We start from the raw sequence: 27,647 nt of genomic DNA, 5'->3' as shown, positions 1-27,647 counted from the left end.
TAAAATTGCAGAAAACAATCCAATTGTAATACACATATACAATTTCCAAATAGTATGTCAATTTGATTAAATCAGTCAATTTGATATAATCAATTTGATTATATCGAATTGGTGATTTTAGTCAACAATCCTATTAAAGGTACAAATGAACTTAGAGACTCTGCATGAATTCTATGGTAGTTTCCATTGTTTTGGTCAAGTTTTTGCTTTTTGTCAATCGTTTCTCTGAGTAGTAGATGCCACATAAAGATGTCCATCCTATGGCTCACTAATAAAAATAAAAATTATAAGCTGAGATCCAATATGTGAAGGGTAAATTTTAGCTCTAGTACATGAAGAACAAAGAAAATGAGGATTAGTTAGTTACCAACAAATACGAAACACCTCCACTATGCATAGCATTTTCTGATGGGCATGAAATGTGGTCACTACCTAGTCGTTCATACCTTCAAGTAACTTATTGTGCCCACTCTATTCTAAAGTATAGAAACGAATCACTCATTAATATAAATAACAATCAAATAGCTTATTTTTCTTGAAATGTAACAGTGCTCCCAAATCTATTATTCCATTAAATAATTACCAACGATAGGCTCATTCAGGACACAGGTGGAGGTGCTATTATCCTGAGTGTTATAGTCAAGCACTTGCTCAAACCGCACCCCGCCCGCACACCCCATTCGTACACTCATTTGCCCCATTTGAATGTTTGGACATTGGCCCTCATGAATAATGAGGGCGAAGCTTAAATATTCTTGAAAACAGACAGCTTTCACATTTCTTTAACATTTTTTTCCCAACTGATGCCTTAGGTTATTACATAAGGTGACCATAAATCAGCTGTCTGCTTGGGAAAAAGACAGACTTGAAAGCCATTCAATTTTCTTCAAAATTTTGTTAGCTGCTTAAAATGTATACGATGGTTCCAGAATAGTGAAAGTGTGCTGAATAGAAAAACTCCACTATGGTAAAGAGATCACAATACCTTATGTATTCTAACATGGGTTTTGATATGCATTTGATATTGCTCATCCTAACAGGCAAAACGCAAGGGAAAAATAGGGATATGGAAATAATGCCACAGAAAATTGAATTTAAAGAAAATTATGGAAGAAAGAAAAGAACTGAATTCCCGATTAATCAAAAAATAACGTTAGGTCTTAGCAAAGTTATGCAAAATAGTGATAAACCTGCAAAGTAGAAACCTGGTGTCAGAAAAGTTAAAATTAAATTTATGTTTTAAAAATGGTAGTACATCTCTTATACTATTTATTTAAGCTAATGATGACCTCTATGCTCATATTTCATTTTTAGCCAAAGCAATCAATGTAGGAGAGCTGGCCAAAAAAAAATAAAAGAAAAAAAGTGGAGTTTAAATTTTTAGGAAGCCATTAGAATAATCTATTTTTATGGATTCTCCCTAGTTAGAATTTGGGGGTGTAAGACCTCCAAAGACTGCTTGTAGTAGACTGTAGGTACTGTAAGGGAAACTAGAATATGCATGTGGTCTGATCTGTTCCTTCTCTATTTGTTTTGGTTTTGGACAAAGCACTTTCTGAACTCGGTTTAGCCATTTCCAAATTAAATAAATACTGACAGATGTTTACAATGCAAATCTAGGCTTCTGTGTCAATGTGAATCTCTAGTCCAACTACTGTTACTGAAAGGACTAATTAGTCACACAGGTTGAACCGAAAATCCTATTCATTATGAGGCCAAAGCAGATTTTATAATTGTAAAATGCCAATTATGGATAGTTTCAACTAACACGCCTCCAAAATTCAAGCTTTCATTGTTGGCATCTAACACATAAGGGAATGGAATCAAATTTAGTCAAGCAGTCATATATCTTCTCATACTGAGCAAGACATTAGTGATCATTAGTCTCAGCTCTTCATTTTACATATCAGGAAACTGAAGCTGGAAAATTAAGCATTTGTATTTGACTATGATTATATTGCTAATTAATGGCAAAGTTATGAGATTATCCCAACATCTAGTAGATTGTGATTGTCTCATTCCAGCTGACTTCTATTCATCCATTCATCACCTATCCATCCATCTACCCATCAATTCACCTATCCATCCAACCATTCATCCAACTAAAGCCATCTTGTTCTGTAAAGGATTTGATATGACTCATAAAGATACATGATGTAATACACTTAAAGTAAGTTAAAAATGTGGCAAAGGGAGAGTTTCGGACTTTAGATAAGTGACCACTAAGACTGTCATGAAGAAAACACATACGAGGAGACACACATACACAGCTGTTGCATCACTTTATAGGGAAGCACAGTAAGTGACACCAAAAAGGGAATAAAATGAATGTTAGAGTTTAAATTTTTAAGATCCAGTTACAAAAATTCAAATATTGATTTAACTGCAGTTATTTTGAAATGGAGTACACCCAGAAAGTTCTTTATTTACTTGTGGTAATTTTTTCATAATTTTTTAGGACCTTAACCATCTTGCCTCTCATCTCCACACGTAAATGCATAACTAAATTCTTGAAGACTGAAAAAACAAAGTAAATTACTGAATTTTTTCTTGCATATTGTCCCTTCAACTTAGAACACTGCAGGCCATGCTGGCTTCAAAATTAACTCAATGAACTCTCTCTCTCTCTTCTCATTAATCCACTGATGAAAATCCTTTCGACTTCCCAGGCCTCTCTTATTAACTACTGTTTTCACAGCCTAAGTGCTAATGAGATATTTAGCTTTATCTCTCTCACACAACCATCATTAGGGGTTTGTCAAATTATCTCTTATTATATCTTGGGAATAAATAAATAGAAGTGACCATTTATTAGTAATACTGATTGTTTCTCCATATACCATTTAGACATGCATTCATTGATCGGGGAAGTCTCATTTACATGATGGCCTTGGAATTGGAGATTCGAAATCAAGTGTACAGAAGGAGCCACAGGCAGAAAGTTATCCATATTTCTGTTCTACTGGATAGTAACATGTAGTAAAGCCCCTTGATAGAGCTTGAACCTGGGAATACATGAGAACTATCCTACACAATGCTTGGAGTATGAAACAGCAAGAAGTAGAAAGGTGATTGGAAATGATGATTTAGTTAACAGAAAGTTGATTTTCTGATTTTTTGGATCCATGAGTTGAATATACGAAAGATTCTATACTGAGCTCCCCCACTTAAGCCAATATCTGAGCAGCTTCTCTATGAGTGTTTCTATCAAGTAGTGATTGACAGTAAATGTTATCTGGCTCAGACATTGCAATGTTATATTGTCCAGACACGAAGATCTAATTTTTCCCGGTTATAGTTCAACTGAAATTCTACGCTTCTGTATCGATGGTTTCATTCTTTATGGTGCAAACTTTGGTTCATTAATACATATTTGGAACAGTATAGTGTTGAACTACTTCAGTTAATTTGTAGTATGTGGATTGAAAATGGAAAATACATACTAGTCCAGAAATCAAGTCTCAGTCTGGATCTCATGAGCAATATGGAGCATCTTAGACTGGTTTCTGGGTTCTCAATAATACATATGAACATACATACACACACACTGTATATGTAAACATATATGTAAACATATCATTTGTGTATGTGAATCATAACTTCTCTATCTCATGATGATGTTATGGGGATCAAATCTGATATATCTGAAAGCACTTTGGAAATATAAAAGTTCCTACAATGCAATGTTTATGTAAATTATTATTACAACTAATAAGGAATTATTTTTGTTCCTTGCATGGCAGTATAAAGAATGGTTCTAAGAAGTGCTTAAAGTGAGTGGCCAATTATCTACTTAACTGAATAAATTTCATTTTCCTGCCCTGAAATCCTCTTGTCTACTCAATTGAATAGGATCTGTATCTCTCACTCCAGCTGGCGCCTCACATAAATGCTGATATTTTGGGGCTGATCTCTGTCATACCAGGATAGGTAGTGCTGATTCTTGCCTGGCACTGTGATTCCCTGTTCTCCAGGCCAGATCTCCTGGGGGTGCCACTGCACAGATATAGGGATATTGGACCTCTCTCTACGCTCTCCTCCTTATTCACTTTCCTGGGACTTGGAATATGTGACAACCTGATTTATTTTATCTCCACATCCAGAGTTTATTTACTTCTAATTCATGTCCTATTACATCTAGAGCATCTAAATGAATGGATAGATAGAAAAACAGATCACTTAGCAAACACTGATAATTAAAGCAAAGTGAGTGACAAAGACAGAGAGAGACAGGGAGAAAGGAGGAGATAAAAGAGGGGAAACCGCTGAGGGGAGAAGAGACATTATCTAAATGTAATCCATGCATCACAAGGCTCCTTATTGTAGTGGTTGCATTTATAATTATAGCATGACATTGCCTATATGTGGATTAATAATATGCTAATTGACTCTTATAAGACAGTGAGCAATATTTTTTTAGTGCATTAGAACAGTGGAGGGATATGCCTTTCCAAATTATGTTTAAATCTAAAAGTTTGGAAACTGCTTAGGTATACGTCTTATCTTATTGCATTCACTTCCACGGGACAGAATTTATTATACCCCCAGAACACCTATCACAGGAATTCAATAGAGTTGATTTAAAATGTCATCACTATTGACTATGGTGATTATTTCACAATGTATATGTATATCAAAACCTCAAGTCATACACCTGAAATATATAACTTTTATTTATTAATTATACTTCAATAAAGATGGAAAAAAGGTCATCACTCTAAACCTGGCTTACCTAAGTATCTGCATTTTAAATAAAAGCATTTCATGAAAATAATTATGATTGTGAAAATAGAATTAATAAGTTTAAGAGTGAAGGATTCATCATGACTTTAACAATTTTAAAAGAGATTACACGTGACAATTGAATTGGTAGAATTATTTCAAATAATTTTATCCTGATGGTCATCCCAAGCTCACTATATCTAGGTATATGTTTGTCACAATTGCTCATTTATAACAGTTCATTAAATCGCAAAACAAGAGTGAGCAAATATAGATTATTTTCCAGGAGTATAATTCCTAAGAGTGAGAGATGAGAACTGTGGCAAAATCACACTTTTTCAAAGGTTTTATCTGCCTTCTAACATCTCTAGAAGTGACAATAAAAAATTTTAACTGGTTTCCACATTATACCTCATGGCTGGAAATTTATGGTAGAGAAATAACAAAAAGTGACATTATCTTTAACTGAAAGGCTAAAAATGTCTTTCAGTAAGTTGGTCTGTCTACCTGTATGAAGCATTTCTGTCCTTTGAGAAAGCAATATGAGCCTGCCTTACAGAAAGGACTGAAAAAAAAAATAGTTGACAATTGTTCTGAGTTTTTTTCCTTTATAATAGTCCCCCAACTCTCTCTATTGCAATAGTCTTAAATTATAAGTACTTTTATTTGATTATAAGAAAACTATGCCTTTAAAATGTATGCTTTCAAAATCTAACTACAGGAGGAAAGTTTTATCTTCTTTCTGAAATAAACTGCATGAAGATAAGGGCTAGCTAAGACCAGCTATTAAATTCAGACCAAGAAATAAGTGCAGAAAAGAATATGCTCACAAAATTTTTATCTTTTGATTGATTCTTCCATGCATTCACACATTCATGAATTCGTTTATCCATTCACAGTCATTTACTAGATACCTTTGATTAAAAATGAGTTAATTAGAGGAGAAAGAGAATAGGGAACCAGGTTTTCCTGCCTTCAATTGCATGGACAGCTTCAGGCGTGTGACATATGAAGACTGTCTATGAGTAGAAAAATTTCTCTTTGACCACTAACTATAGAAGGGGCATGATAAGTTTAAGAGCTACACAGACTGGGCTGAAATCCCGGCTGTGCCACTTATAAGCTCTGTGACTATGGACAAGTTTCTCAAGTTCTCTAGGTTACTTTCTATGTAAAAACGAACTTGTTTACACCTATTTTGCAAGATTGTTATGAGTATTGTATTTTGTACAGGTAGACAGGCACACTGTCTAGCACAATGGTTGGCACTTAGAAGATGTTATTGAGAGTATTTATTACGTAGACACTGCGGGCTCTGTACTCATTCTCACTTAGCTCTCTGCAATGTGAAAGGAAACATTTATTCCTAGAATGGACATTTGAGATCTTTAGACACAGACAGTCCCTTCACAAAGGAAGTACAATTTCCTAACCTAATTTCACACTCCATATTTGAACATCCTATAAATAGAGCAAATTATATATTTGATGAGAAAACTATTTAAAACATCTCAAAAAAAAATCCTCATCATATTATCAATGTACTGCAAAGCCAAGGAGCTTCTCTTCTCCCTAGCTGCATGATGTAACCAAGCATTTGTCAAATCCTATTTTCAAGTCAGAATTTGAAAGCTTTTTGTGTTATCTGTTCCAATCCCGTTAGGAAAGAGAGGGAAACCCTAAACTGGCCTGGTCAGGTGAGCGATATCAATTCACTGCACCACTCAGTGCCAGACTTGGATCTCCAGAGCATATTCTGGCCTTCTGGCTCTATACCCAGTTTGCATCCCACTCCTTCCATTGCTTCCAGTTTCAAGTTTGGGTATGGGGAAGATAAAAATAGCAGGATTAATTTGCTACTTTTCCCAGGTTTCTCAAACATGATTTGTCTTTTTCAGTTCTGCCCTACATTTCATTGAAATTTTTAAGGAAAGCATTTAAGAAATACCTAGGAATGGCATCTGCTGACATCATCCAGAGTTGCCAGACCAGAAAGCACTCAGCAGTACATGCAAAGCCCATTAAGGACCAACGGAAGAACACACTTGCAGACGCTGGGGGAGAATATTGCTAAATGTCTTCTATTGAAGGCGAGGAACTTCATTAGAGAGCCTGCCTTTATGCACACATTTTATTAGATGGAATCTGTGCCTAACTCTTGGGAGCTTTATTTAGTATTGCATAATGACTCCTTCTTCAACCACTAGTTATACTTTTTTTTTTTTTTTTTTATTAAAATAGTTGTGATAAGTAAAGGTCACACGCAAAACAGACTAAGGGATTAACCATGTGCTCTCTTAGACGGCCTTCCTCTCTCCAGACTTGGATTTACTGTCACTGCCACTTAGTTCGGACCTGTTTCTGGAAGTTGCTTTCATGCCCCTCCCACCTGGATGTGCCCTTTTCTGTCCCCTTACACCTCTGCAGTCCCTCCCTCTTCTATTTATTCTCATTACTGGGATGCTTGCTGATTAAGGACAAGAAATAAGCCTTCTGTTCACCAAAAAAGAATGTCATTTGTCATCATGAGAACTTCTGAAGTCATGTGTCACCTTTTAAACAAAAATTCAGAAGACAAGTTTTACTTGATGGTTTAGAATTATTGTTAAGAGCATCAGTACCTGCAGCACAGTAGCGATCTCAGATGCTAAAGAGAAGAGTGTCACTGTCCTGCTCCATGGGTCCCCAAACTGCTCTTTCCCTTCCCTTTTCAGTTGATGCCTGTTCTTACTAGTTTTTCTCTTTTGTCTATCACTGTCAGGCTTTATAGATACCTTTTTAAACCCTTTTCAAATCTGCTCCTTCAGATATCCTTTGAGCTGGAAATCCAGATAATCAAGATTCTTTAACTATCTTGAGAAATAATAAATTGGCTATGAGAAAAAGAGGGTTAGGGAGGCTCTCAAATAAGAAAGCACAGGTACTTGAGAGTACCTCAGTCAAGGCTCATGGCTAAAAATATACGAGACCTGTTAGTTTCCTCAAAATGCAAAGTTCCTGATGAAGGTAGTGCACTTATTTGTAAGTGACCCACCCAGTAATATTTTAACTCTGATAATTCTCAAATAGGCTTTTCTTATATCATAAGTTTAAGAAATCTTATTAAAACTAGACTTCAAATACCTCATTCTCTAATTTCCAAGATCTAGTCAAATAGAAGCCAAGCCTCCTTTGGTGTTCCACTGAGTTTTCTGGGAAGGAGATGAGCAATGTAATAAGAAAGGTCACTGCCTTACTGTTTTTGACCACTTTGCTACCTGAAAGACGGGGGGGTGGGGGAGGGTGCTAGGGGTGGGAGGCGCATTAGCTTGTACTTATAGGTAGAATCTGGCACTGCCATACAGGAATTCAGCTATATTTACCCAGGGTAGGTGATTCACTTCACATCTTTAGTAGAAAGATGCTCTCTGTGGTAGCCACTTTTCTGGTTTCCTAGGACCAGCTGTTCATTTGACAAACTGAGCAGTGCTAGTATGGGTTACAGATTTTGTGATACTGCGCCCCAGTGATCTAGCGCATGAGCACTGAGTTTAAACCTGCAGCTGTTAGAATATTGGTGATTTTTTTTTAATCTCTAATTTGTAAAATGGGATGAATGCAGTACCAGTCTTGGCAGTGTAGTTGTAAGAAATAGGAAAATCATGATCCGTGAAGTGCTTAACATTGTTCCTGGTGCATAATAAACAATAAATAAATCTTAGCTATTCTCACCTTTATTATACAAGACATGCACATATATTACCTCTAGCCCGCCAGGAGGCAGCATGTTTGCCATTAAAGTGGGCAAAACCCCAACATCCTAATAACAATAACATTTTCCCTTGCCTAGGATATTGTGAAGTAGGAAGGGGAAAAAAAGCCAAGTATTACAGGAAGAATGTAAACGTACTTTTCTTATGAATGTTCTATTTTTCTTTTTAACTTTTAAACTCACCTCCACTTTATTTCAAAATATACTCTCAACCATTCAAAAGCATTTTCAAGTTGGAAAGCCTTCTTTTTTGTTTTACAATAAGCTAAATGCAGGTGCAAACTTGAGGGAGACAAACCTTGGAAATTTTAAGTGTGTTGCCATGGCAATGGTTTGCAAGCATGTGTATGAGTTTCATCTTAGCTCTCAAGCATTCAACTGAGTTCATATGTGGAGGTTCAAATCACTAGGCACACGATGTTGCTATTTGTTGTATCTTAAAACATTTAGAAATAACTGCCTGTTGCTTATAGCAACCAGAAACCACAAACTTCTTCCTTCCTTCTCCTTCCTTCCTCTCTCCTTTCCCTCTTTCCCTCTCTTCTCTATCCATCCATCCATCCATCCATCCATCCATCCATCCATCCATCCATCCACTTTGCAAATGTGGAGATCTATCACTCATCATCTGCTCTTAGATGGCTAATTTCACCAGTTTGGCTGCTCCAAGCTATATACATAAATTTGACAATAATCATTTTCACTATTGTTGCAAACACAGAGTTACACTCCCAACATGAAAGAGCTGTAAAAATTTTCTACTGATTTTCACATTAGTTTCCTCATTCGAAACTGACGTATCCTTAAAGAAGCATGATAATTATTTAGGGATGCTCTATTAGAACAAACTTTCAGTGTAATGAATTGTGGAGGATAGTTTTAAAAATTGTTCCATTGTAGAATGCAGGAAAGAAGATTAAAGTATGTAATCCTATTCTTTAAATCCAATGCCCTTGCCCCCTCAAAGGCACCACCACCACCAACAAAAAAAGACATGAAAAGAAGTAATTTTATCTCATTTAAACCAACACTACCTCAATTGTTCTTGTATGGTTCGGTTGATGCTTCTAAATTGCAAAACTTGTACAATGGACTCATGATTCATTGACAATAAAAGCAGTAATTCTTGACAAAGCATTTTCCCCACAAATAGAATCCTCAGAACACTAAAATTGGTAAGTTTTAAAGCTACCTATTTGGTAAAAGGATAATTTTAACAAATTCTCTTCAAATTACAAACCTTTTTCCATCTAAAATTGCACTATGCAAATTGTCAATTTTGTTAAAAAAAAAATTAATTCATCAGCAAAACAACAAAACCTGGATTTTTTAAAAATGTATATTCTTTAGTTTACCTACCAAAATTTTTTGCTGCAAATGATCCATCATGATACAAAGTGCCCTACATAAAATGAGGCCACAAGGGACCCCACTAGCTCCTGCATTTGGTTATCGACAAAACCTTTACTAAATTGTTATTAGCTGCTAAAGCCTGGCATTTATTTAAAATTTACTTGGCTGCTTTAATTTTGACCCATCTTGCGAAACACACACACAGACACAATATTATCATTCTCTCTATCCTCCACAGTCCTTGATTTAGCAGCTTGTTGATGTACAGTACTTTAAAACTGCAGTAAGGCTCCCCTTCCCTCACCCATTCTAAAAAGCCTACAGCAATGCTGGAATTAAACGAATGAGAACACAGTAATTAGCTATGCAAACTGTCAAGTGGATCTAAAAAGAAAAACAACCGGGAAAACACAACAATCAGCAGTTTCAAGCTCCAACAAGAATCTACATTGAGTTCCCATTTATTTTAAACAAAAATAGATTAGGTCTTTTGAAGAAAAAATCACTGCAATTTCCATGGAAATAGGGCAAATCAACTAATGGGCCTTTTACATTTCTAATTTCTATAATACTGATATAGTAGAAAAGTCTGTGATCTTATACTCTTTTCAAATAACCAAGTTTATTACCAAAGTGAGTAGCATTGAAAATGGTTCCAAAGTGGATACAAAACAGGTGAACTGGTCAAATCATATGCTGTGACTGATCCCCCCTAAATTCCCCAAAGCCCCCCAAACATCCCCTTAATAGTTTTACAAGTGGTAATTAAATTAAGTGAACATTAAGGGCAAACTGGAAAGGGGAAAGAATTATTAAATTATCTGGCGTCTTTATGAATGGGAAGGAGTAGCCTGTAAATTCTTTGGGTAGAGAGTACTGATTATATAATTTGTAGTTAAATCTCTGGATTCTTTACAGATAACTACCTACCTTGTCCTCCTAGCAACCATGTTGAGTCCCTTTGAAACAACATACTTCTATCATGTACATGCCTTTGTCTGAAGTGTCATGCTTACACTGTATGTTAATGTTCCCTTAATCCATTATACATCCAGTAATAGAATTGTATCTTATTTTTAAAAAAATTCAGCATTGTAATTAAATTGGTCAACTCAACTACTTTAAAGTTTTTGTTTGCTTCAATTCTCTTAACTTTAAACTTGTGGGACAACTGCCTACTTTATAAATTGAGAATATAAAGTGAAATGCCTGAAAGTGGTCTAGAATAGGACATAGCATTCTGAGAGTCTACCAGGAGTTCAATCATTATCTAGCCCATTGACCTGTGGCAAATAACTCCCAATCCCCAAAATAAGTGAGAATAGACGACTCCTCAGGTTTCTTTAAAATGTAATAATCAAAGACGATACAAGGGAGTCTTGTGATAATGGTATAGTTAAGAATTTTGATTGTGGTGGTGGTTACAAGAATCTACACATGTGATAAAATTGCGTACAACTACACATACACAAACACATACTCATGACTATGTGCATGTACAACTGGTGAAATTTGAATAAGTTTATGATTTATAACAACATCGATATTCTGGTTTTGATATTGAACTATAGTTGTGCATGATGTTAATTCACAGATTCAACTATCTGTGAATCTTTAATCTTTTTTCCAAAGGAAATGTTTTTTAAAAGTGTAGACATATAATACATACATACATAAATATAACAATTTTTAATTTCATGACAGTCAAAGATGAAACACCAATATACAGGTCCTGATGCTTTATTAATGACCTGAAAATTATTGGGTACACACAATTTACTTTTTGTCTAAGTTTGATAGTTTTTACCTAAAACAATTAGTGCTTTTAGGATAATTAGAATATTGCTTATTTCACCATGATTCAAAGTTGGGAAATTGTCACATGACAGGTTGTTATTAACAATATCATTTTTGCCTATCTTTCTGTCATTTATCCTTGAATATGGAATCCTAAAGATTAAGACACCAAATAACTAAAAATTTCAACAACAAATATTGTGCCCTTGATTTAAAAGAAAAATTAAAACAATGAAAATAAAACAAAATTAAAAAGGAAGTGTCAGAAATTTACTAAAAATTAAATTTCCAATACTTATATCCTGAGGACTCTATAGTTTCTGCCCAATTAGCTACTCCTATGATGAGTAATCTTACTTTTCATATTTAATATCCTGCAGAATCCTATTCATCTTGGAGTTAATTTGTTGTGCTCAATATATTTCTTTTCAATGCCATAGAATCCAACAGATTCTTCTGACCTCCACAAGGTCTAAAAATAATTGCCAATGACTTAGCAATTTTATGCCTATAAATTGGTTTCAAAATTCGATTCTTAAGTGACACAATAGGGGCAAAAGAAAGCAATAAATGCCATTAGTAGACTTCTCTTAGAGGAAAAGTTGAAGAAAATAGGCAAAACAAACAGGAAATTATAAAGAAAACCATGAGTAGAAGGAAGGAGAAAAGGAAAGAAAAAGGTATCTCCACCCACGTTTGGGTAGTGGCAGGATGGCTCATGCCATTTTATAAATGAGACCAATGATGGAGATATTTCAGACTTAGGAAAGTAGGATTAATATCTCACCTAGTGAAATGTGAAATAGTCTTGGTTTCAAAATTCTAAAAGAACATTTAGGAGAAAAGAAGGCAATCCATCAAGTCAGTTCTGCTCTAGGACTAGCCAATTAAACTGTGTCTTTAGGATTTAGCTCCCTTCTGGCAGCAAAGACTTCACTCCACTTAAATACCAAACTTAAGACACATAACAGAAAAATGCCTAGTGGGGTATTTTACTGTCTTCGAACATCTGTCACCAAACAATAGAAGGTAAAACAGAGGCAGTTTCTCAGTCACTTTTAATAAAATCGGGAAAAAATAATGAGTTATCTGATGAAGAAATCCTTTCGGAACCCACGCATGTTTTCCCAAGGTTAATTCCACTGGTGGGAATAAATTTAAAATGCCACAGTACCACAATGCTTCTTAAACTTTGCAGGGAATGCTTTAAAGTTGAAGTGTTTCAAGCTAACCGTGTCCTAGAAGTCAAATCCATCATTATAAGGTTGCATTAAAAGCTAAACCTCTACTATACATATCAATTTGTACTCCATAATGCTGGTTTCCAGAGCATTCACCAAATCCTGTCTAGTTTAGATGCTGATAACAAAGAGAAAAAAAAAATATCAAAAATGCAATCACTGCGCCATCCATATATTAAGTCTTGAAATTATGAATGTCAAAGTTCTAATTTCATTTCCTGTGTCTGAGAATATTTCCCTGCTAAATATTTTAAATTACTATAGAAACTTGTAAGCTATATTAGTTTATATATATATAAATTGTGAATATCCATAAAAATAATTTGCCCTACACATCTAACCTTCTATTCCCAATATAGACTCATTTTCTTTTTCCTGTTTATAGAAAAATGCTTATAAAGTCTTGTTCTCTGAATATCTCATTTGGCATTTTTTAAATTTATTTTTTTACAAATCTCTACTGGTGATGAGAATTTTTCTCAAACTGTGTTGTTGACTGTTTATGTCACCACTTTCCTTACCACTTCCATTAGAAACCACAGTGCACCTTATTTCTTAAAGAATCTGAAATTGATTTGGGAATGAAGGACTTTCAGTCCAGAGTAGGCAGCACTTTATAGAATATTTACTGATATAAAACCTAAAAATATACATGGTAAGTACAGCATTCACGTGGGTAATTATTTAGTAGATTCAGCCCATGATTTTACACGACGGGATTCTTATTAGGAACACCAGAGAGGGAATCAGAGTTTCTTGACACATGGTAATGAATATTTTTACTTACAATGAATAATTTAGCTCTTTTGGCACCCATTGTGTGAAAAATAGATTTGAAATAATTTCAAGGTCTCTTAGCAAAGGTAGAGGTTTTGGAACACAAGAAGAACAGGCAGTATGGGGTCCTTTTCCTTTTTTACACAGAATTTTATGTGCTTGTATGATGCACACATTGACTGCAATTTTTTTTCACATTTATGAAGCTCATGTGGAAATAAAAAGATGTTTCTTCTATAGCATTTTCTTTTGTGAATTTCTAGGATTCCAAAGACCAATTCTCTCAAATCAACCAGCCTCGCCCATAGAAAGCTAATGAGCCTCTGTATTCTTCATTATGGAAATGGAAAAGGAGCTTTCCCTCTAATTAATGCTAACCATGACTAGAATTAGTCTCACACTAGTTTCAAAATGAAAATTCCATAAGAAAATCCCAGATGTAAATTCATTTCAAAATTCAGGGGAGACAATTCAACAAAATAAAAAGCAGCCTATTTAAGCCACTTAAAACCCTTTCTTTTAAAGGAAATTCACATTTATTCATACTCTAAATCATAAATTATTAGAGCTGCAAACCCCTCACTTTACAAACGGAGAGGTCAAGTACCAGAAAATTAAGTAGTTGGTCTTCATCATACGAGTAGCAGTATAACTTTATCCAGTACAGCGTCTTTACATAAATCAAAATAAAGTGTCTTAAAATTAGATAAACTACAATTTGAGGTGAATTGGGGAAGCTGTAGGGTAGGTTTTAAGTTCAGGAGATAGTTCTAGGCTTAGAATGTTATAAATTTCACCAGGAAACAGAAAGGGGAAAAGAGATTCGGAGACCAACTTCAAAATAAAACCAACATTTATATAAATGGGAAGAAAAAAGAGGTACAAACAAAAAAGACTGCTTTTCTTAATTTTTTTTTTTCCTCCTGAAATACTTTATTAAATGTTTCTGAGTAGAAATTCTGGGTTGTCCAGTGAGGAGGGTTTCTTAAGATGTTGGTGGGAATCAAACCGAGTGATGTTGAAATTTTCCAAAAGTAGTCTTATGACACTCAGTGGCATCTATGACACAAAAATTCTAAAAACAGATCATTTCTTAACTTTAATGAATGTTAATTTCCTAGCAGAGACAGAGGTACAATGCTTAAACATGATATAACATTAGGGGAAGCTGGATGAAGAGTAAACTCTATAAAATGGTTGTGACATTTCTATATATTTAAATTATTCTGAATTAAAACATTTATTTATAAAACTAATAATAAAAAAAACATATTGACATGATCAAGTTCTATATATTATGTATTAGTGGGCAAAACCAGTTTTATAAAATAGTTTTCCTTAAAAAAAAGATGCAGATACATTCACAAAGTAAAGAAATACAGCCACAATCATAAAACTATAAAATAACTAACCTATAAATCCCCTATTCTATAATATTTACAAACATAAAACATGTATTTTCCTCGTTTAAATGGCATGTCTTTGGAAATGCCCTTACAAAGTAGACAATCAAACCAAGTATATACTTTTCTACTTCATCTCATCATTTAAAACCCTCATATCTCTTCCTAAAGTACTACAAAGAGTTGATTCATCATTTAGGGAATTGCTAGGTGGAGAGAGAGAGAGGCAAGGAGGCTACATTCAGTAGCCTTCTGTTTAAAATAACACAATCTATTGCAATTGAAATCTCACTGGCTGCGTGAAAAACCAGAAGTCAGTAATCTAGGAAACCCTTGTTACATGGATGACTTTAAATAGTGAGCTTACTATCCCTAGCTTGAGATTTTGAAAAGTAATCAAGAACTATTCAGTTTGGTATTTTACATCTAGGTATCATTTCAGTCATTTCTAATGAATGGTTCATGAAGTTTCCCATAATTATTTACTGCATTTTAAACTACTTACTGAGGAAATAATAGTACTGTATCGATAACCATTTAAGTACCATGAATAGACTGTTTCCATAATTATCACTTATTCAAAATTGTTGTACTCAAGGCCAGACCCTTGCTTCCTGTCTATATCCATCCACATTCTATTTTCTTTTTGGCAGGTACACTTCAAAAAGAAAATAAAATCAAAGATAAAGAAGGAAGTAGAATCAAGCATACTGAAAATCATTTCTGAAATAATTTACAAACACACTCAATTATACCCTGGTAGCCTGAGATAGTTATACTTACTCCAATGTGTCTAATTTACTATTGGAAAAATAACTCAATATTTCAAATCATCCCATCAGTAAAAGGAAACCAATTTCCTTTAAAGAAGAACATTTAGTAATAATGGCTAATTTTAATGAATAAAGAGAATGAGTACAAACTAAATATGCAGGCGATTTTTAAATAAAAAAGTTATGCACATTTTTCATTATTTTTATTATTCATAAAGCATAAAAACTGGCTTTTAAGAAATCAATATGTTGTCCTGAGAATATGCAGAACAGGAAACAACCATCTTGATTGGTTTTTGAGACAAGCTGCTTGGGACCCTGCTTCATATTAAAATATCCTCAGTGCCCTAAACACCACTTCAGAAGCTGGTACTGGTGTTATGAGATGTATATCCATCCGCCTGATTTGACTGCTCAAACAAACATGGGAAACATGTAGCAGAATAACACTAGTGCATACTGAACTCTCCTTTCTCCAAACTACCTCAAAGTATGTAGCAAATTCTCAGCAAACAGGTGTTCATTAATTGATTCTAATGGATAAAACAGTTCACCCTTCAATACTCCTCTAGTTTTATATGTGCTTGTCCTGACTCTGCAACTGGACTTGTAAGGCGGCAAGTGTCTTTTTTTTGAGTTACCTATGATATCTAGGAAAGTTCTGCTAGAGATCAACAGCCAGTAGATATTTTAACAGATCATAACTATAAAATGTACAACAAACAGAGACAGGTGCTTTATTATTGCTTGTATGTGTCAGCATGCTGGAAATAAAAGGTACACTTCTTTAAGGCTAAGAAAACTCTTGACAAAATTTCCCCTGAAATTTCTAGTTTCTTATATGTATCCTTTAAACCCATTATTTAGCAGCTAATTATTTAGCAGTGTATCACACAGACACACATATTCATAGACTCACCACTATAAACCTAATGGATAGGTGATCCACTTAAATATAACTAATTGAGAGAAGTCACGGCATTTAATTGAAAACAATAATTTTTAAGCCAATGGGAATGTAAGTGGTTTAGAAAGCACATCTGGTCACGCAAGATAATCCATTAAGTAGACAGTTTACACATGGGTAATTGAGAATTGTTACCTGAAGCTATATCTACGCAACTCCAAAATAAGACATTTTTAAAAAAATCAAAATTCTACGTGATATTTTTGATCTAACAAGAAATATTAGCATTTAAAGTCATAAAGATAGTTTTAGTTTTACATTATAATACATACTTTATATGTGTAGCATTTTATATGTAATCTATATTTTTGTACATATAATAAATATTTTTTTCATTGTAAGTAAATTCATTTCACTGAAGGATTGATTGGGAAGGCAATGTCTCTAAAGCTCTAGTAGAGTTTTCAATTTAAAAAACTGTGAAGAGGTCAGATAGGTGAATGTATTTTCCCATGCCATTAAATCCCCACTTTATCCATGAATTTACTAGTAAATCTAGGCTGTGAACTTACAGAATCATATTTTTGGTCAAAAATCAGAAATACGCTTACAGACAAGATTGGTATCCTACAAAACCTATTATGTTTCAATAAAAACACAGTGAAAACAAGGATGAGAGCACACAGACTTCAGGACTGATCTTCTGGAGACTGATTTCTTTTGGTTCCCCCAAATAATATTCAAGTCATTCCCACTATTATGTGAAGTTTCTGTCTTTTAAACTAAACAATACTTAAAGTAATGTAGGCTTTATAACAAAAGACACAATAGTTGTGGGAAAATAGTAAGAAAAAGTATTTGAGCCTTTTCGTTATCAAGAAAATAATTAAATTGTGGCTTAATCTGTAGAATCAAAAACAAAAATAAAACAATAAAAACAACAATGAAAACAAAAATATATAATTGATATTTGGGAAATAGTTTTGAGATAGTTCCTAATGTTTAAGCAAGTGAATTTAAATGAAGGTAAAAATTTGAGGGGCAAATGGAAATGTGTAGTGATAATCACATATAATTTATGACAAAAATAGAACACATCTCTCAAGTAGTTTTGCTTTTTCGTGGCTATTTAGTTTGGACTCATACTGTCTTCATCTGCTAAGGAACACTAGAGGTCTCCATGGGTTTATAACTGTCCAAGACTTTCCCCAATTAACCTGTCTACTGGAAATTGCCTATATACTCCATGATATTGTGCTTGACTCCACTCTCTGTGCCAGAGTGATGAGAGTAATTCAAATATCAACTGTCAAGTAAATGTAAACAACATAGCAGAAAGTAAAATCAATCTTTCTGGGTCAATATGGTAACTTTAGCAGATTTCAAGCCTAAGTATACACAAAAATGTATAAAGCAGAAGTTGGTGTCATTACACTCTGCTGAAAATATACATAGCTTATTGTTTTATTATTTGTAATATTATGTTTTATAATATTGTTGTCTGAAGCATATGGTATTTGAGTCCATAAATGCCAGAAAAAGCAGCAGAGGAATTTAAGCTTCACAGTAGAGAAAATGGGAAGTGAAAGAGAAGACAAGGGACCACCTTGTGAAAGTATAATTAAATATCCACCAAAACTGTTCATGTAAGAATTTTGCTAGTGCTCATAACACTGGAATTCAAAACAATAATTTTGACAGGGTCAAAATCTCGTTTAAAGTGAGTTATTTTCCAGATGGGCAGAGGGTAAAGCTTAGTTCTTGACATGCTTAATACAGACAAAGGATGAAAGTCCTTGGTTCCATGCTTTTTTTCCCATTTGAAAACTACAAAGTATAAGCTAAGAGGGCTTTTCACTTCAATTAGTATCTGTCTAATGCATCCATCATACAGTTATTTGATTGCACTTGTAGTTTATAAATCACCCAGATGCTGTGGGATGAGCACGTTTCATAAATTAAAGGAGCATATGGAAGGCACACATTGAGTAACATTTCATCATAACTACCCAAAACATCCTTAACATGCAGTGCAACATCACTAATTACTGTGTAAAAATGTAAGCATTTCCCTGGTCAACGTCTCGGTGAGACATCTGCTTAGCAGTTGACCCCAGATGCTATTGTGACCAGACATTTACCGCCACTGCAGGGCCCTTCTCCTTTCATTCCTCTTTGCTGTAAGGAGAATGTGGCCTTAGTCCACTCAGGCAACCTTGATCGTTCAAAGTCAATAGAAATTTTTATTCTTTATCATTTGGTCATTTTGCTTATGAACACTGGTCAGCCCTCCAAAATATAAATCTGTCAAAAGTTCTGTCTGCCGGCTCTATTTCTTTCCAAAAACATTAAGGGAATTTGCCAATTGAGCATTTTGCTGCTCACTGGATTCTTTCATTAATTTCTAAGAACAGGGCACAGAAGAAAAGGACTACAGAAAGTAAAAGAAATTGGCTTAATTCTTCAGCTCTGGGGAAACTAATATAAATGATCTGAGTAAATTATCTGTAATACCTCAGTGTACAACAGGTAGAGCTTTTCATTCTCTTGTGTAGGTCATAGTTCTTTGTCAAGCATGGTTCAGAAGGTAAGTCAAGAGAGACGTTCAAAATGGCAAAACTTCCTTTGAAGAATGGAAACTCTCTTCACCCACAAGACCCACCAACCAAATGATTAAGTGAGCTGTGAGTGACCCATGGACCAAAAGATGTATATTTAAATTTTTAAATTTGTGGGGTTTTAAAATTTGTGTTTTATTGGTACATTGGTAGGAAAATTTTGGTCAAATTCAGTTGTACTCAGGACTGAAATTTTGTCTGGGTTCACCTTAAATTCTAAAAGAATCATTAAAATTATAAAATTCAGAGGTAAGTATATTTTCATTCTTTCCCAATCCTATTATCTTTCTAGGCAAAGGCTATGCCCAGTTCTCTGGGCACTTGGGTGACAAAAGGCTTGATGGAGGATGCTGAGAGATTAACTTCATTTCGGAATTTGAACTGGGCGTTGGTCAAGCCCCAAGTTTCATGACAAAATCAAAGATACTTAAATAAAAGATTCAGAATTATTCTAGAAATGAAAATCTGTTTATAAGCCAGAAGTAAAATAATAGATTAGTCAGCATGGGCTCTAAATATTTGCAGAATTGAAAGCTTACTTAGGGAAAAAGCCAGTAAACCCTATAGATACCTGAATCACCTAAGGTCTAGCAAGTAAGTTTAGTAATCACTGCCATATTTATATTTAGATACAACCAACTCAAATAATAAGATTGCTTAATTTTAATTTTTCTCCTACTTTTCGTGAATATGGCAAAGAGAAAAAGGTTACAAACATCATCAAATAGACAAAGCACCATTTACATTCTGGTAAAGCAATTTTAATTTATGGGACTTCTCTAAAATATGAAACAGGGGCTACATAATTTAATAAAAAATAGCTGTCACAACAGACATGGCATTTTACCTTATAATTAAAGGAAGATACGATCAGAAGTTCACTTGAAAAGAGAGGCCAGGCTTCCCTCCCTATTAGGCAGACTCTTCCCCTCCTCCTCCCCTTTTCTGATTTGCAATCCCTTCTGTCCTCCATCTGCTCCACCCCCACTTATTGTCTCCACTCACTGCCAAGCGTGCCAATCCCATCTGGCCATACTCCTGCTTCTGCTGGCTCTAATTACCATGGGCCTAGAAAATATTTGAATGTTAAGGCATTTTCTCTCTTCATGAGAATAAAAACTAGTTAAAAGAGTATCAAAAAATTCCCCAAAGAATTCTCACAAACACACACACACGCACACACACACACACACACACGTAATATCTCGCAAATACAAGCAGTTTTCTTAGAATCCTCTCCTAGACCAAAACAAAAAAAAAATGCTTTAAAATTTTCACCTTAGATGCATTTTAAAAAACTGAAATATTACTATCTTTGAAATTTATATTTCAAAAATATAAACAATTTCATTAATCCCAGACATGCATGTTTTTTTCAGTAAGCAGAATTGGTGTAAATAAATGTTACTCAAATTTTACCATCGTGAAATATTTCTATTAATCAGAATTAATCATTGATCACTAATACATTTTCAGTTGTACCGAACATACATTTAATTCAGACATTTCACTATTACAAATTCTCAACGGAAATGTGACTGTCTCAAAAGCATGCATGGTCAGAATTTAAGCATATTTAGAAAAAATTATCACCAAGTCATTAACAATAATAAAGCACTCTGGCAAGTCTTGAAAGCAGCTTTTATTCATGCTTTTACTTGAACCAACTTAATACATAAATGCACACACACAGACACACACAATTTTTGATTGTTTTTGTCACAAGCATGCTAAAAAAAACCTTCTGAAGCTCACATAAAGCAGCAAACAAAACTAGAAGCAACCATGCTCAGGGTTTAAGGACATTTAAAAATTTAAAACAATCTTTCTACATTTCATATAGAGCATGCATAAATTTGACATGCAATCTCCAAGAAGAAATAGTTTAATATAAATCTTAAAATTAGTTTATCCAAAAGAGTTTATTCTTATTTTCATTATCATTGTTCTTAGGTTTCTGGTGTCTTAAACCCTGCATGCTGCAGTTCTAAGCTGTGCTGAGCACCGGCTGTGACAGAAGAAGCTACCTGCGAGTTTTCACAGTGCCATCTCATATCCATGTCTGTCTGGCTACCCTGCGTGCTTAGAGCTTTTTTCTTAATTCTTAATGGAAATCCTAGGAAATTTAGTCCATCCTCTGAAATCAATACTGGTGACAGGAGAGCTCCCTGACTCAGTGGGAGATCAAGATGATAAATTGCCTGCGCATCAGCCTGGCCTATCAGTGCCCTGCACACAGATGGGCGAGAAAATACACAGAAAAGGCTCTATCAGTCACGTGTCACCAAGGAACCAATGGCTGACGCGCTACTGCAGGAAGGGATGCTGCAGTTCCGTCTGCAGTTGACGAGGCTGTTGGTACACAGCCCAGCCCGCGCCTGACTCAAAAAGTCTAGGCAGTCACTACTGTGGAATTTGCAACCCGGCTGGGACTGCAGAGAGGGATGAGCATCCCATTTAACCCCTGACCCAAATAAGACCTATTTTCATGCATAGAGAATTTTCTCTGTATTACTTTCTAATCCAATGTGATTGCTGAGAAGAAAAACTATTTTTCTTTAAACATCCAGCCCTAAAAGTCTTACATGCTTCTTTTCAGATGACTATCATGTTTCTACCTACTTAAATTAGAAACCTTAAACTGTGCAATTAGCAAGCAAGAAACCGTGCTAACAGAATCACCTCAAAGCTTTAAAATTGTAATTATAATTTTTATTTCCAAGTTAATGAATGGCATTTTTGAATGCCACGTTTATAATGAATATATTTATGAGATGATTTTATAAAGGCAATTATGCAACTTTAAAAAATACATTATTATGCTTTTTTTTTTTTGCCAATTAGAACTGTTCCTCTTTAAAAATGATTTAAGTCCCAATGAATATGCCATTTTTTAAATCTTTAAAAATAACGAACAAGCACCAAAGGATGTACTTTGTTTCCCAAAGCCTAAAGAACAAATATGTTATCTAGTGATGGAAATATGACCTTATTTTTTGCCTTCCCTCTGAAATTTAAAAGAATTCTTTGGTAATCAAGGGCTCCACATCTGGAATACAATATGGAAATATATGCCCTAATATATTTGCTTCCATTTATCATTCTGTAATAACAGATATTTTGCACAGTTCTACAAAGTAACTGAGATGATTATATCCAGTCTGACAGGAAAGGTTATAAGAGACCATGGTATGTTTCAAATGACAGTATCATAGAGATTAAAAAAAAAAAAGATAAAAAAACTGAACAATTTTCAGCAATAACATTTATATCAGAGAGTACTCAGGAACTTCTCTTTGTTCTTTATCAGCTTTAATCATATCCATGCATTTCAGTTTATAATAATTGCTGTCATTCCAGCCATTACTTAGAGAAAAATTTGAGAATAAGTAAATTGCCACTAAATTTCAGAATGCTGAAATTCCAAAGCTCATTTTGTCTTGGTGACTATTTTTTAAAACATATTTCTGAAAGACTGAACCCTGTCAAGTTTGTGCCCATTCTATCTTTGGCCTAGTTATTCAATTACAACATAATCATCAAAAATCAAACTTCATTCTTTTAAAAGAAAGTATTAAGGCTCAGAGCACTTCTATTTAAAAAAAAAAAAACAATAAAATTATCAACATCGAACCTGTTCATTGCAATATTGTAGCAGCCCAAAACTAGAAACCACCTAATCATCATTAATGAACTGATCAGATAAATTATGGTACAACATTACAATCAAGATGATCTGCAGCTATAAAGTATAATGTGGTAAATTCAAATGTGCTTACACGAAAAGATCTCTAGAATGTATTGTTATTTAAACAAAAATTAACAGTACTAATTATAAACTATTTAAAGATTATACACATACAAACATTTACACATACAAATATATAGCTGCATATGAAGAGAAAATTTTCATAGAGACAAAATATCAGTCAATAGTGGTTAAATCTGAGGAGGGGAGCAGAGTTCAAAGGTGAGAGTGAGGCTCAGTTTTACTAGGTACCATTCTGTACATTTTTTCATCAAGTCTATGTACTCTATGTACTACTTCTGTCATTTAAAATTAAATTAATGATATCTATATTCATTTAAGTTTAGAAGAATGTGACTGGTAGATGTTTTGAGCAAAAAAAATTAGGAGGGAAGGCTTTTTTTTCAAAGAAAATAAGGAGGGAAGGCTTTTTTTTCAAAGAAAATAAGGTAGGTATGGGCAAGAAGGGGGCTCTCTAATACAGGTTCTGGCTGTCTTAACTGAAGACCTCCACTTCTCACAGTCACTTCTAGTTCTTTCATTTCTAAATGCAGATAACAATACAAACCTACATGTGTTAAGAGCTTTACAATTTATAGTGACAATTTCTAAATTATCTTTGATTCTTAGAGGTAGGAATAGGAAGGACTGAGAAGTAAATGATTTGGCTAATTACCCAAACTTGGACAAATTAACCCCTCTAAGCCTTAGTTTTCTCAGCAGGATGCAATTAGCAAGAAGTGGCAGAACTAAACTTGAAGCTTAATTTAGGATATCATTTACTGCTGCTTTAAAAGCAAGATAATGTGCATGCTTTTACCAACAGTGGTATAGGGCTAAAGACAAAACACATTCCATTTTCCTGCATTTCCTAGCCAGCACAAGCCTTTAGATTCTACTGCTGACTTCTGTTGCTGTTCACAATTCTTATAACTTGAAGAGATATTAATGTTTTTCTTAAAAACATTTAAATGACCAAATTAAGTCTGAGGCTTGTAATTTACATTATTAAAAGATTTTTTGTTTTAGATAAAACTATTCTAAATCAGTCATTTATGGGGGTGGGGGATGATTTTGCCACCAAGAAAACAATGGAAAATATCTCAAAACATTTCTAGTTGTCACAGCTGGGGATGTGCTACTTAGCATCTAGTAGGTCGTGATCCAGAATGTACCTAATCCTATAATGCCCAGGACAGTCCCCAGAATAGAGTTATCTGGCCCCAAGTGTCAATAGCATTGAGATTGAGAAACCATGCGCTCTAAATGCTAGGCTTTTCCACCTTATTTACAAAGAGGTAAAAAAAGAAAAAAAAAGTATTCTGTACTATGAGGTATATATTTAAAGTGGCAAGGAAGTAAGTTTAGATGGAGAAGAGAGAAGGACCAAGGACCAGGCCAAAGAAGTCATGGAGAAGAGGAAGAAACAGCAAATGAGGATGAGGAGGTAAGAGGAAAACTCAAAATGTGGTGGCCTGGATGCCTATAGTAAAAGTGTGTTAGAGAAGACATTAGGGTCAACTTGCCCACATGCTATTGGTAGGTCAAGAAATCTTTTATTTATAGACTTTTCTTTTTATTTAAACAAAGTGAGAAATTAACCTCATTGAAATTAAAACAAAAGACTTGAGACCCTTATTTCTTCTCCTTTTTGAATTTTTAAAGATATAACCAGAAAAGGTAGTATTTATAGACATCACAGGATGGCTTTTTGAGAGAATGAGTGAAGGGGAGGGAGCTTTTGTGTGATCCTCAAATTATACTTCTGAAGCTACTTATGGTCTTAGGCTACTTTATAGTTCACAAAGAAGGGGATGTAAAAAAGCAAGCGAACAAATCCTGTTTCAGACTATCCCTCATCACAGTGTACAGAGGTGGCAAATACCACCATATAGCTCTAGAACTATGTCTGCAGCTCTTGTCTCCAGTCCCCCACCCAGTCATTTTATCCACAGAAAAGGCTTCTGGGGACAGTGTACTCAGGACCAGTTTCAGGCACTTTCCCTCTATGACACTGCTGTCATGCCAATTTCCACACTTTGCCAACCCTGTGGCATTCAGGGTCAGTACAGCAGAGCTGAGATACAGAGCCACCTGGAACACCAGGACATTCGAGCAGCTTCAAGCCAAATTAATGCTCTTTTTGACAGGGAAATATTGCAAAAAAGAAAGTGGGAGGGAGGGAGTGCATGGAGGGATAGAGAGAGAGGGAAAAATGAAGAGAGAGATCTGGAAAAACCCCACAGATTCACAAATATCATTACATAGTCTATGGTGTGGGAGAATATTGCATGTAATAATTCTCTTAAACTAGATAGATTTTTACAACTCCAAAAGGTTTTATAGCTCTCATAGTCCAACTCCTTCATTTTACAAATGAAGAATTTTTATGACGAGAGGTTAAATAACTTGGCTTAAATTAAATGGCAGTGGGATTCTTTGCTATTCTAGTCAATGGGTGAATGTGATATTGGCAAGTTTCAATATGCTATCAAAAATTACCATAATTACCAACCAGAGTAAGACTTAGAGGAAGAGGGAAAACTGATGTCAAATAAGAGACAGCAAATGGCTCCAAAGCCTCCTCCCTCCCCCACTGATACTGGATGAAGGATTGAAAGCTTTTACTTTCCAGGAAAGAGAGTATGATTCTCCGATGAACATTTATAGGATAAGAAATACAACAGGAGAAGCTTGGGTCTCCTCCTTTCATAAGAATATGAGTGGCTTCTGAAGATTTGTTTTTAGTGCAAATTCTCTTGTCTGTACTTGATGAATGGGAAGAAAGATGCATAGGTGGCTTTTAAAAGACATATGTCAGGAAGTTAACTCCAGTTGTGAGAGAATATAGAATAGGGAAACATTCTGGACCGTTTTCATTTTTTAAGAAAAAGGAAAAATATAAATAGTGGAAACCTGTAGTAGATTATCTCAGCTTTAAATTTTTATTCATTTTGCTTTTTCTCTCCTATAATGACAGTGCTAGTTTGAGGCCATGGTATACCACTAAACTTGTTCATTACTAATTTAATATTTGCAAGTACATGTTGAAGGTTAGAGGTAAATTAATGTTTAAATGAGTAAAATGTCATATATTCTAGATCTTATGGTTTTTTTTCCCTGCTACTCTATTCTTGTGAGTTTTGTTCTTTACATTGATTATTTCTCTAGGTACATATGCTTTTTAAAAATTAAAAGCACAAACAAAAAGCCCACTGCCTCATATAATCTTTTCTATACCACTGTACTCTAAAATTTGTTATACTAATGTTAAAAATAAAAGAAATGGAGACTCAGAGGGATTGAATAACCTCTATATCCATGAAATTTGCAACTGAAAGGCTATTGACTACACATCAAAAGTACTTTACTACTCAGAACTACTACTAGTGCTCTAGAATAGTTGTTCTCAAAGTAGTAAGCATAAGATCCAAGAAGGAATATTTTAAATACCCAGATTTCAGGCCCTTCCCTGAAGACTGATTCTCCGACTCTGACTTCAGTGGACCACCAAAGCCTGCATTGTTAATCAGCATCCCACCTCCAGAAGTTAAGAACATCAGGGTCACCTTGGAGATCCAGGTTTAGAATTCTTTTTCAGGAAAAGCCACATCAACAGGATTTCTAATGAACAAAAATGGGAAGTTTTTTTTAAGGACTAAATTAAGAAGAGTGGCATGAGTAGTATTCACCAAGAGATAAATTGCAACAGAGAGCAGTGCTAGAGCAAAATGGAAAAATGCAGGTACTTCAGACCCATCCATTAAGGGATAGTTTCCCAAACTGAATTTTACAGCATAAAGAATATTTTAGCTGGAAATACTTTTGAGTAAGAAAGATTAATGTGCCGAGAACTGTGCAAATAGTAGCATTTAGAAGAAAAGGATGACCCTTTAGTAGACACAGAGAAATATGGCACTTGACTGAACTGGTCCCTACCTCACTGCTGTGATTAGAAACCATGAATGTACACATATACAGGTAGAGTCCTTTCACATATCCTAAAAATTCATTTGTACTGAGACTCATGAAGATGAAGTAAGAGTGTACTGTACAGAAATTGTCCTGGAATTGTTTTTCTCCCAGCTGGCTTCTAGGTTGGCCAGTTTCATGTCAAAGGGTAATGGTGCTGAAACATTTTCATTTCAGATTAATCTCTTTAGGATTTATACTGCCAGTCCCTAATTCATTTTTAATATTGTCTGAGCTTTTGGGCATACTATCTGTTTCCTTTGTTTCAATAGTAGGCTAATTGTTCCTTTTGGTCCAGACTCAAGATTCTAGGGACAACGGCAATAAAGAACTGATTCTCTCCGATGGTGTGAATAGGACAGTGCCGTTTACCAAACAGTCATCAGTAACCAAATGTTTTTGGTGGTTGCTTGATGAAAAAAATTAACCAAAAAAGCCATAGTCCATGGTCAAGTCTGATAGAAAGCAGGAAAGAAAGGAGAGAGGCAGGAAAGAAAAAAAACAAAAGGAAAAAAAGAACACAGAACCTTATATGTAGCTGAGGTACATTAATAGACCTTGTAAGAAACTTTAGGATTCAGTGAG

At 34.6% G+C, this 27,647-nt stretch overlaps 1 protein-coding gene across 18 annotated transcripts in view; it reads right to left on the bottom strand.

Moving 5' to 3' along the window:
• NRXN1 (neurexin 1) overlaps positions 1–27,647 on the bottom strand; it is a 1,007,449-nt gene that overhangs the window by 35,192 nt on the left and 944,610 nt on the right. The window lies entirely within an intron of this gene.

The sequence above is a fragment of the Pteropus medius genome, unplaced genomic scaffold, assembly GCF_902729225.1.
Source record: "Pteropus medius unplaced genomic scaffold, Ma_sr-lr_union100, whole genome shotgun sequence".
NCBI lineage: Eukaryota > Metazoa > Chordata > Mammalia > Chiroptera > Pteropodidae > Pteropus > Pteropus medius.
This window is presented reverse-complemented; position numbering and strand designations above follow the sequence as displayed.